Consider the following 11,184-nt stretch of genomic DNA (forward strand, 5'->3'; position numbering starts at 1 on the left):
CTGCTCTGAGCCTGACCAGGGGCTGCACTTAGGGATTGGGCCTGCCCCCTGCCACCCGGGAGCAGGCCTAAGCAGCAGGTCGTTATCTCCCGAGGGGTCCCAGACTGCGAGGAGGGCACAGGCCGGGCTGGGGGACCCCCCTCCCCCCGCCCCCCTGAGTGCACAAATTTTTGTGCACTGGGCCTCTAGTAGTTTTAAAATGAGGTTGTAGTTTGGTTTTAAACAAGGTCATTTTAAGGTACCCATTACACATGATCTCATTTGCCTAGTTTCTCATTTAGCTAATATTGATAGAGCAACTGCTACATACTTAGGCTCCTCAGAGAGGTGGGGAGAAGGCAGACATACTTTTTTTTCAAAATGTTTTAGTAGCCCAGAGGAAGGAATTTTGTTTTATTGTTTTGTTAATCCTTACCCCAGGCTATTTTCCTTACCTGGGGCTATTTTTCCATTGATTTTTTTTTTTTCAGAGATAGAGTGGAAGGGAGCCAGAGAGAAACATCAATTAGCTACCTCCTGCACATGCCCAACCTGGCTGGGGATTGAACCTGCAAGCCAGGCACATGCTCTTGACTGAGAATTGATCCCAACACCCTTCAGTGTGTGGGCCCAGGGCCAATGCTCTGGCCAGCACTATAACCACTGAACCACACCAGCCAGGGCATTATGTTGAAAACCTAAATTTGAATTGGCATTACTAGGATTGCCCAGAAGAAGGATAAAGGAAGGGCATTCCAGATCTGTACAGATATTTGAAAATATAAGGAGGTTTAGTGAGTAGCTGTGCTGTGTGGGTGGAGAGTAGATTCTTGTCTGTATTTGGGTAGAGGGCAGAGATCAGTGTGTATAGAAAACAGTAGATTGGATCATGATTTTGAAATAATTCAAATGCCATGCTCCGGAGTTTGGAACTTATCCTACAGAGTATAAGTTTTAGCAGAAGTTTATGTGATTATATTATGTTTTAGATAAATCAGTCTGGCATTATTTTGAGTTGAATGGTAGAGACCAAAAGCCAGGGATCCTTAGGAGGCAGTTATAGTAGTATGGATAATAAATGTTTAGTGCTGTTCTGGCCAGTGTGTCCAAGTGGTTATAGTGTTGGCCCACGCACCGAGGTCACATATCTGGGTTGCAGGTTATATTGAGCTACCTTTGTTTTTCGTGCTGACATATCTTGCAGTCTATTTTCTGACACACACCCCCCCCCCCCCGTCTCTCTAAAAATCAATGGAAAAAATACCCTTGGGTGAGGTTTAACAAAAGAAAAAAAGAAAAGAAATGTTTAGCGCTGCAACAGGAACTCTGAAAATGAAGAGGAGAGGTCATATTTAAGAACTATGATCAGTTGCATTTAATTTACAATTAACTTTTCTTCCCTTTAATTTAGACCAATTTTAAATGAAACTTATTTTAAAAATCTAACTTTGTTTTGTTTTTCCACTTTTAAATTAGGTATAACTTACAGTAGAAGTCATCCTTTTTTAGTGCACAGTTCTGCAAATTTTGACAAACATATACAGTCATACAACTACCACTATAATCAAGATATAGAACAGTTTCATCATCCCCCAAAATTCCTTGTTCACTTAATAGCTGACCTTTCTCCCTACATTCCAGCCCCTTTCCAGAATATCCTGGGAATAGGATCAAAAGGCCTTTCTTTCACTTAAAACATATTGTATGCGGGAAATGTATTTATATGTTTTACGTTGACTGTAAGAAGTAGAGCCACCTGTTAGCGCGCGATAAAAACTACCCTCAAACAATGTATTAACATATTACACTTGAGATTCATCCATGTTGTTGTGTGTCTAAGTAAATTGTTTCTTTTATTGCTGAGTGGTATTCCATTTGTATGGATGTACCACGGTTTGTTCATTCCTGGGTTGAGGCCTATTTGGATTGCTCTGTGTGTTTTTTTGTGTGGAAAATTATCTAATTAGCTTGGAAGCTTAACTCAACAGGTAAAACGCCTAAGTGATACAAGAAGTTAAAAGTTAGAAGTAAAAATTGTCCACAAAATGATTACAACTGTATGTGTATGCTCATAAACAAGGGCTTGAAGAGCAATGTAAAAAAATGAATCTAGGAAACTTGTTGGAATGGTGTGATTGTAGGTGGTTGGCTTTTTCATTTTCTAACTTTCATTTTAACTAGAACCCTTTTTTTGACATAACTTCATACAGGAAAAATTACAAGAATGATACAAGGAATTCCCATATACCTTGTATTCAGATTCACCAATTGTTTATATTTTGCCCCATTTGCTTTATCATTTTGTCTCTCTATATATTTAGAGATATATGCATATTTTTCTGAAATATTTAAGAAAATTGGAGACGACATGCTCCTTTATAAACATTTCAGTGGGCATTTCTAAAAACTGTATAAGGACATTCTTGCCCTAACCGGTTTGGCTCAGTGGCTAGAACGGACTGAAGGGTCTATTTGTTGATAAATATATCAGTGTGAACTCATGAATTCTTATTTCGTTTAGAGGGTTATATTTCATTATTATCATTTCTTTTGATATTTGAAATGTCCTGCTTTGACCAGTGGTAGTTCCTTCTAGCTGACTCATTTTCTCTCATGCTTCTTTTTAGTACTTATTTTCTAGCTCAAGAAGATATTCCAGGCTTATCCTGCACTTCTATGCACCAGCCCTACGATCAGCCATTTCTCCAAGGAGCCCTGGTTCTTTCAGGGAGAATGGTATTTCGCAACCGCAGTGTAGCTGCTAGCTGAGTGCTTGTTTTTATTACTTGTTTTTAGGCCTTCTCAGTGGACACACACACAATTTTAGTTTCATTTTAAAAGAGATATTTAAGGACTACATGCAAAAATCTTTTTTTTTTTTAAATAATAATTTTTATTTCTTAAAGTATTACAAATAGTATTACATATGTCTCCTTTTTTCCCCCCCTTGACATTCCCCCGACCCCTACCCCCCGCCCCCCCCGCCCCGTGTCTTGTGTCCATTGGTTAATCTTATATGTACATGCAAAAATCTTATATCTGTCTCCATAGTAATGTAGCCACCCCCCCCCTCAGTTAGTTAGCAGTTAGAATGAAGAAATTATATAAAAACTACTTAACTGTCATCTGTCTATAATATCTATTTAAAATTTTATTGACTGGAATGATCAGAAAGGCAGTGTTGATCAGTGGAAAGAGCACCCTGTCAACCTTTCCTCACACTGCCTGCTTTGGGCATGTTAACGTAACCTTTCCCTGGTTAGAAAGGAGTGATAACATCCAGGGATTAGAAAACGAACACATGAAAAATACACATTGTAGTTGCTCAATTAACTATTGATTTCTGATCTCCCTGTGCATTTTTCTTTCTTCTTTCCCATTTCTCTGGTTTTTGTCACTGGTCAAAAGGTTGAAAATGGTTGTATTATTAAATTATAAATATTACCTAGGGGTTTGAAAAAAGTGGACTTTAATTTTTAGTTCAGAATAGGGAGCATACGTAACTCATTGAAACCCACAGTTTGGCTCTTTGGGTTGGATTTCTGTTTGTGATGGGACCACATGCCTGCTCTGAGGTCAAGGGGAGTTGCTGATTGCAGATGAACCTTCCTCTCTAGACCTCATGGGCATTGCCCAATCATCTGTAATTAGAACAAACTGATTACTGGTAAAATGTGAGATTTGGAGATGGAGATATGATCGAAGTGTAGGGTTCTATATTCTTCCTAAACACTAAGAAAAATAGCAACCACTTAAAACATTTTTAACAGCTTTATTGAGACATAATTCATATGCCACACAGTTCATCCATTTTAAGTGTACATTCAGTGGTTTTTAGTGTATCAGAGTTGTGCAATCATCGCCACAATCAATTTTAGAACATTTTCATCACCCCAGAAAGAAACCATGTACCCATTAGCAGTTACTCCCCAGCCCCAGTCCTTGCAGGCGCTGGCAACCACTAATCTACTTTCTGTCTCTATGGATTTGCCTATTCTGGACATTTCATATAAATGAAATCATAAAAAGCGTGGCCTTTTGTGACTGCTGCTCTCATTTAGCATAATGTATTTGAGGTCTATCCATGTTATAGGAATAAATGTAATTCAGGCATACTTCAGATATTGCAGGTTCAGTTCCAGACCTCTACAATAAAGTGGTTATCATTAAAATAAGACAAAAATGAAGCTTGTCACATAGACTGACTTTTCCTCTTACAAACTATTTCTCTGTAGCATGTGATGCTGTTTGATAGCATTTTACCCACAGTAGAACTTTCAAAATTGGAGTCAGTTTTCCTAAACCCTGCCACTGCTTTAAACTAAGTTTACGAAATATTCTAAATCCTTTCTTGCATTTCAACAGTCTTTACAGCATTTTTACCAGGAGTAGGTTCCATCGCAAGAAACCCCTTTCTTTGCTCATTCATAAGAAACAACTCCTCATCAATTAGTTTTATCATGAGATTTCAGTAATTCCATCATAAGCTTCAGGCTCTGTTTCTAATTCTATGTCTCTTGCTATTTCTACCACATCTGCTGTTACTTCTTCCACTGACGTCTTGAACCCTTCAAAGTCATCTGTAGAGGTTCAATCAGCTTCTTTCAAACTATTGTTAATGTAGATATTTTGACCTCTTTTCATGAATCACGAATGTTCTTGCTGGCATCTAGAATGGTGAATTCTTTCCAGAGGGTTTTCTGTTTCCTTTGCCCAGATCCATCAAAGTAATCTCTTATCTATGGCAGATATAACCTTACATAATGTATTTCTTAAATAATAAGACTTGAAAGTTGAAATTGCTTCTTTATTCAAGGGTTACAGAATGGATATTGTGTCAGAAGGCATGAAAACATTAATTTTACTGTACATTTCCATCAGAGCTCCTGGATGACCAGGTGTATTGTTAATGAGCAGTAATATTTGAAAGGAATTTTTATCTGTGCAGTATGTCTCAATAGTAGGCTTAACATATTCAGTAAACCATGTTGTATAAAGATGTGCTGTCATCCAGGCTTTGTTGTTCCATTTATAGAGGACTGTAAATATTTCTCTCTTCTCCGTGTCCAGCGCAGGTAGAGAGTGGTCCGATTCCTGAGTAGGGGCGGCTGGGGATTGAGAAAATGAAAGAAAGAGACAGACACAGAGATGGAAGGAAAAAGCTGGGGCCTGGTGGGACCACTGTCTTCTGATGGAGAGACAGGGACCCAGAGCCAATAGAGCGTGTTTATTTTATACAGCAAAAAACAGGAAGTTTTATGAAGTCAAGACAAAGGAGATTATGTGCATTCTTGGGTGGACCCAAATCATATCCATTCCTGGTGCTTGGCTGGATTTAAAGAACAAAACCTACCCCCTGGCACCTGGGCTGAAGGTCAAGCTGACAACACTCCTGCCTCTGGCAAAGTGTGTTTCCAGGACGTGGTTTTGCCAACGCCACTGGGTTCAGCTGACAATAATTAAAGAAATGCCCATGTGCCTTTTCAGGTGCTCTCTACAGAGGATAGTCAAAGTAGATGTAGCATAATTCTTTTAAATATATTTTATTGATTTTTATAGAGAGTTAGAAACATTGATGAGAGAGAAACATTGATCAGCTGCCTCCTGCATGCCCCACACTGGTGATTGAGCCTACTACCCGTGCATGTGCCCTTGACTGGAATCAAACCCAGGACACTTCAGTCCACAGGCTGATACTGTATCCACTGAGCCAAACCAGCTAGGGCTAAAGCATAATTCTTAAGGGCCCTAGGATTTTCGGAATGATAAATGAGCATTGGCTTCAACAAAGTCATCCAGCTACATTGGTTCCTAACAAGAGAGTGAGCCTGTCTTTTGAAACCAGGCATTGACTTCTCTCTAGTTAATGAAGGCCCTAGATGGCATCTTTTTCCAATATAAGGTTGTTTCGTCTACATTGAAATCTGTTGGTTAGTAAGTAGCCACCTTCGCTAGTTAGTTTAGCTTCTGGATAACTTGCTATAGCTTCTACATTAGCATTTGCTGCTTCACCTTGTACTTTTATATTATGGAGATAGCTTCTTTCCTTAAACCTCATGAACCAACTCCTGCTAACTTCCATTGTTCAATTTTTTAAATAGAATTTATTGGGGGTGACATTGGTTAATTCAGTCACATAGGTTTCAGGTGTGCAATTCGATGATACATCATCTGTATATTGTTGTGTACACCATGCCAAGTCAAGTCTCATTCCATCACCATTTATCCCCCTTACACCCTCTTATACCTCCTCCTAACTTCCCTTTAACTTCCAAGTTTTCTTCTGCAGCTTCCTCACTTCTCCAGCCTTCATAGAATTGAAGAGTTGGGGCCTGGCTCTGGATTAGGCTTTGGCTTAAGGGAATGTTGTGGCTAGTTTGATCTTCTATCCAGAGCATTAAAACTTTCTCCATATCAGCAATAAGGCTATTTTGCTTTCTTATAATTCGTGTGTTCACTGGAGTAGCACTTTTAATTTCCTTCAAGAATTTTTTCTTTTTATTCACAAGTTGGCTGTATGGCTAAAGAGGCCTATCTTGGCTTTCAGCATGCCTTCCTCACTAAGCTTAATCATTTCTAGCTTTTGATTTAAAGTGAGAGATGTGTGACTCTTCCTTTCACATGAACACTTAGAGGCCATTGTAGGGTTATTGATTGGCTAATTTCAATATTGTTGTGTCTCTGGGACTAGGAAGGCCCACAGAAAGGAAGAGGGGTTTATGGCTGGTCAGTAGGAGTTCATGGTGTCCCAAAACAAGTACAAAAGTAACATCAAAGGTCACTGCTAACAAATCACCATAACAAATCTATATATATTCTATATATATAAAAGGCTAATATGCAAAGTGTCTCCTTGGGAGTTTGACCGGGAGTTCGATCGCTTGCTATGATGTGCACTGACCACCTGGGGGCGGCGCAGACGTAGGAAGGCTCCAGCAGGCAGCAGGCAGCTGGCAGCCGGGGAAGGAAAACCCCAGCCAGCACCAGGAAGGCCCCGATCAGCCCTGATCGCCAGCCAGGCCTAGGGACCCTACCCATGCAGGAATTTCATTGCCCGGACCTCTAGTATAATAATAATAATGATAATAATAATAATAATAATAATAATAATAGTAATAATAATAATAATAAAGTTTGAAATATTATGAGAATTACCAAAATGTGGTATAGAAACACAAAGTGAACAAATGCTGTTGGGAAAAATGGTGCTGGTAGACTTGCTCTACCTTTTTTATTTTAGCTCTCAGTTGGTGCAAAGTGGTATTTCATTGTGGTTTTGATTTGCATTCTCCTAATGGCTACTGATATTGAGCATCTTTTTATGTGTTAACTGGCCATTTGTATATCTTTGGAGAAATACCTATTCAGATCTCAGCCATTTTATTTATCCTCACCTGAGGATACTTTTTTCATTGATTTTTAGAGAGAGTGAAGGAGGGGAGGGTTCCCTGCCTCCCTCACATGCCCAGACTGGGGGCTGGAGATCGAACCTACAACCCAGATACATGCCCTTGGCCAGGAATGAACCCGTGACCCTTTGGTCTGAGGGCCAATGTTCTAACCACTGAGAACACTGGCCATTTTTAAATTGGATTGTCTTTTTATTACTCAGTTGTAATGGTTCTTTTAACAACCACTTTTTGAGAGCCTAGTGTGTACCAGGATCTTGCTAGGTGCTTCACATGTACTTCTTTGTTTAATCCTCACAAAAGCCCCAAAGGGTACGTTTATATCTTTTTTTTTTTTTTACACTTGTAGGGTGCTTGTGCACAGGAAGGCCACACGTTTTGTGCCCCTTGTCACAGTGACCCCAGTTCCTGTTGGGTGTGTTGTAAACAGAGGAGCCATTTCTTCAGGCACCCTGCTCTGAGCACACCCCCTAGGTTTATATCTTATTTACAGATGAGGAAATTCATGATCAGAGTTAAAACAACTTATCTAAAGAGAGTTTCAAGTGGTAGCAATCAAGATTCTAACCTTTATATGAGTTTAAAGTTCCTGTTTTGTTGGCTATTCCGTGCTTCTGATCTTTGACATTGTTGAAACAGTGCCCGTATTCTAGGCCTTAGAATGAAAATTTTCAGGAAGCATAGAGGGAATTCATACACCAAATAATCTTCAAAGTCCCTTCCAATATTTTATGTACTGTATTTATTTCCGGAAACTTGTGTATAAACCAAATTAAAAGACAACCAGAATTTAGTTACTGCTAAAAGAACTTCGTATAGAATGTATAGAATGAAATCATGAGGAGCATTCTTCTGTAATATGAGTAATATCTTTTCTGAGTTTGTTTAAATTATTATATTCAGTTTCAGGGCACATATCAATAAATTGTAAGGTAGAGGGATTTTCAAAAAATATTGATAAAACATTTTATATATTAACTCTTTTTCTAAGATGGTTAATCATTAGCTTGATATGCTTTTCAAAACAAGATAAAGAGATATCTGTGACCTGTTGGAACTTGTTGTCTGGACTCTGCCCCACAAAGAATCAAGATACTTTTTAGATATAGCTTTGGCCTAGCACCGCTCTGCCCCCTCTTCCTTTCACTCCGTTGCTAGTGAGTGATACAGAAAGTCAAGGCACCATTATGACTCAGATGAGAAATCCGAAACAAGAGAAAATGGTGTTGCAGATGACCTGGATGCTCCCAAGTCAAAAAAAAAGCTAAAATGAAAGAGAAGCTAAATGGAGACACTGAAGAAGGATATAACAGACTTTCAAATGAATTTTCCGAGTCTCAAGAAGAAAAGATCTGTCAGATGGAGATATTGATGAATATGAAAAAAATCAAAGCGAGTGTCATCCTTTGATAGTTCTACTCATAAGTCAAGTGATAATAAACTAGAGGAGGATGTCCAGTGTTTACATCCCCATTGCACAGTTACAAAGAGAAATTACCTGAAAAGGCTTCAGAGAAGGTAGTTTTAAAGTTTTGGTGGCAACCAATGTGGCTGCCCATGGTTTGGACACTCCTGAGGCTGACTTGGTGATTCAGAGTTCTCCTTCACAGGATGTTGACTCCTATGTTTATTGCTCTGGATGCACAGTTAGAGCTGGCCAGACAGGGATTTGCATAGGTTTTTATCAACCAAGAGAAAGAGGTCAACTAAGATACATGGAACAAAAAGTAGGAATTACTTTTAAACTTGTAGGTGTTCCTTCTACAATGGATTTAGTTAAATCTAAAACCATGGGTGCCATTAGGTCTCTGGCTTCAGTTTCTTATACTGTTGTTGACTTTTTTCCAACCATTAGCTCAGAGACAAGAGAAAGGGGCTGTGGATGCAGTGGCTGCAGCATTAGCCCATATCTCCAGTGCCTTGAGTTTTGAACTATGATCTTTGATTACCTCTGATAAGGGGTTTGTGACCATGACTCTGGAAAGCCCAGAAGAAATACAGGGTGTCAGCTGCGCTTGGAAAGAACTTAACAAAAAGCTGAGTAGTAATGCTTTGTCCCAAATTACCAGAATGTGTCTTCTAAAAGGAAATATAGGTGTTTGCTTTGATGTTCCCACAGCTGAGTCAGAAAGGTTACAGGCAGAGTGGCAGATTCAGACTGGATAACCTCAGTGCCCCAAGTTACCCAAAATGGAAAAATATGATGGAAATGCAGCTTTTAATTCTAGACAGAGGAGTGGCTGGCCAAGTGGCCCGGATGTCAGTCAGGTAGACAGAGTCGACGGGAGTCGGTCAGGAAAGCAACCAGATGGTAGAAGACAAAGTGGGGATAGAAATCAATCAAGAAGCAGGGGCCACAAAGGGAGTTTTGACTGAGAATTTAATAGCTAATGTACAAGTGTGTGCTTCACTATTTCTGCCTAATCATGTACATTATCCACCAAAAACTAGGTCATCATAGTTGCGGTAAGTGTCTGCTATTTGCAAAGAAGTTGGTTGTATTTAAAAAAACATATTTCACAAAAATGGATATAAACAAATCAACTTATCCAGTTAACCTTTGAATAATAAAACCTTTTTTAAAATACATATTTTTATTGATTTCAGAGAGGAAGGGAGAAGAAGCGAGAGATAGAAACATCAATAAAGAGAGAGAATCATTGATGGGCTGCCTCCTGTATGTCCCGCACTGGGGATTGAGCCTGCAACCCGGCATGTGCCCTGACTGGGAATTGAGCTGTGACCTCCTGGTTCATAGGTCAATGCTCAACCACTGAGCCATGCTGGCCAGGCAATAAAACTTTTTATTGTCTATTTAAAAAAAAAAGATATTTTGTACACTGAAAAGTGCTACTAATATGAGTTATTACTTTGTCATGTACAATTTGGAAGTGGCAAGCTAGAGAAAGGTACAATGATAATTAAAAGCTGAAGAGATGCCTGACCAGTGTGGCTTAGTGGTTGAGCGTCAACCTATGAACCAGGAGGTCATGGTTCGATTCCCAGTCAGGGCACATGCCAGGGTTTCGGGCTCAATCCCCAGTAGGTGGCATGCAGGAGGCAGCAGATCAATGATTCTCTCTCATCGATGTTTCTATCTATCTCCCCCTTCCTCTCTGAAATCAATAAAAAAAATCCTATATAATAAAAGGGTAATATGCAAATTTACCCTAACAGTGGAATGACCTGGAATGACCCGTCGCTACGACATGCACTGATCACCAAGGGGCAGACGCTCAACGCAGGAGCTGCCCCTTGGTGATCAGTGTGCTCCCACTGGGGGAGCTCCACTCAGCCACATGCCGGGCTGATGGCTGCAAGCGCAGTGGTGCTGGCGGGAGCTTCTGCCGCCTCCTCGGCAGTGCTAAGGATGTCTGACTGGCCGCTTAGGCCGTGGGGAGTGGGGCTTCGCCATCAACCGGACATTCCCCGAAGGTTTCCAGGCTTCCAGAGGGATGTCCGACTGCCATCTTAGGCCTGATCCCCCGGCCTAAGTCAGGGCACATGCTGGGTTGCAGGCTCAATCCCCCGTGCGGGACATGCAGGTGGACATCCCTCGAGGGGTCCTGGACTGCGAGAGGGCACAGGCTGGGCTGCGGGACTACCTTGAGTGCACAAATTTTCATGCCCCAGGCCTCTAGTCCCCCGGTCCCCAACCAATGGTCCGCAGACCAGTGGTGGTCCGTGAGGTTCAAAAGGTTGGCGACTGCTGCTCTAGTCTATAATAATAAAATTGTAATATGCTAATTAGACCGAATCCTTCCGGACGACCTTCTGGACGAAACTCGGGATGTGA

At 40.4% G+C, this 11,184-nt stretch overlaps 1 protein-coding gene and 1 non-coding gene across 2 annotated transcripts in view; one reads left to right on the forward strand and one right to left on the reverse strand.

Moving 5' to 3' along the window:
• SCP2 (sterol carrier protein 2) overlaps window positions 1-11,184 on the forward strand; it is an 89,544-nt gene that overhangs the window by 52,886 nt on the left and 25,474 nt on the right. The gene's annotated exons all lie outside the window — the stretch shown is intronic.
• On the reverse strand, window positions 7,730-7,858 carry LOC111825724. Its single transcript, XR_002828925.1, has one exon. It is a non-coding gene; the product is annotated as a small nucleolar RNA SNORA11 (small nucleolar RNA).

Source organism: Myotis lucifugus, unplaced genomic scaffold, assembly GCF_000147115.1.
Source record: "Myotis lucifugus unplaced genomic scaffold, Myoluc2.0 scaffold_37, whole genome shotgun sequence".
Taxonomy (NCBI): domain Eukaryota; kingdom Metazoa; phylum Chordata; class Mammalia; order Chiroptera; family Vespertilionidae; genus Myotis; species Myotis lucifugus.